Raw genomic sequence first — 1603 nt, forward strand, 5'->3', positions numbered from 1 at the left:
GAAGGCTCAGCAGGACAAGATGTCAGTGAGAGAATCAGTTAATGACTTACCAACATTCTTTTCCGCAGACCTGATGGCTCAATACAAAATGAAAGACTGATGATTCTACTTAATTCACTCTGTAATGAGCCGAAGAGCGTTTTTACAACATGTTGAGTTGTCATAGTATCTGATCCTAATAGGACAAGCAAATGTGTCAACGATAACATTAACATGGCTGTGTTGTGTTCAAGTAGCCCAGTGAGCAAACACAACGTATCAGGTAAAGAAACACCAGTTCATCCTACAAAGCAGTCAGTGTGAAAACAGTAACTTCACATTTTATTCAAGTTAATTTCGCCTGTTGTGACGGTCTATATCAAACTAAGCAGCTGAAAAGTGGGATGACAATGTGGACATATTTTCTTTATTTGAATAACCCTTTCACCTTCTGACTCTCCTGTTCTCTTACTTCTGTTAAGATGCTACAGCTCATATATTTGTGATTTTTGATTTGTTAATGATTGACTTTACAATTTATTTGTTCAAATTTGAAAATAAATAAAGAGGAAATGTAAGATTGTTTGATATTTAGATGATATTTAACAATTCATTGATGATAAAAATGTTTTTTATAACTATGACAATTTAACAATTCATACATGATGCAGGACTTTTTCACCATTTCTAAACTCAATGCATGCTGGGAAGTGTGCTCATTAGCTAACAACCTTTCTGAACAACTTGGTCTGATGCATTCATTTTTGAAAGTTCTTGTTCTTTTTTTCTATACACACTGTGCTCCACCCCTTTCTGTGGTTTGGAAGTGTGGCATCCACCTGTATGCCTCTCAGTACTCCATTCAGCACTTTAAGGCTGCAGCTCTAGGGAGGCGGAGCTTCCACCACCATGATTAGCACAGGTGTTTTGGATACAGTTGATTAGAATGTGATGTATTTGTTTCTACATTGGCCGTTCCAGTTGAATCCTGTTTGCTCTGATGGCAATCCTTTAGACCCAAAGCTCTGCATAGAATAAAGTGTGCAGATATCTCTTACCAGTTTAAAATCTTTGATTCTTCCATCACTTAAGTAAAGATTAAGCCATGTGGTTATCCTGCATTTTCCAGAGTGTTTTGAATTGTTCAAAAGCAAAAACAATATTTCTCACTTTGTACTGAATCAAATAGATGTTTTATTTCATGAATTATGTTCATATTTTTAGTGAAGTCTTAGGACTAGCTTGGTTTGTTGCTACTACTGAAGTTATTACTTGAAATTTCTAAGTTCGAACAACAAATTATAAAATGTCTCATGAGAAAATGGTGTCCACTAAGATCTGAAATATTAAGGAATCTTTTTTTATGCAATCGTTGAGGACTCTGATCTGATCTGATGACTGTTGAGATTGGTGGACTGTATTTGGCTCTAAGAAGAGCAGGAGTTGGTGGTTAACATGGAGGACGTGGCATATATCTTGTAGATGGAATTTATCTGCTCGGTTCTTGATCAGCTGCTGGCGGATCTGGAAGTCTAGGAAGTCCACCAGGGCCTGGAGATAACCACAAAGAGAATGTATTTTCTGAATATATCATACAGTAAGAAACCTCAGTTAAAAATCAGAC

Source organism: Anoplopoma fimbria, chromosome 6, assembly GCF_027596085.1.
Source record: "Anoplopoma fimbria isolate UVic2021 breed Golden Eagle Sablefish chromosome 6, Afim_UVic_2022, whole genome shotgun sequence".
Lineage (NCBI taxonomy): Eukaryota > Metazoa > Chordata > Actinopteri > Perciformes > Anoplopomatidae > Anoplopoma > Anoplopoma fimbria.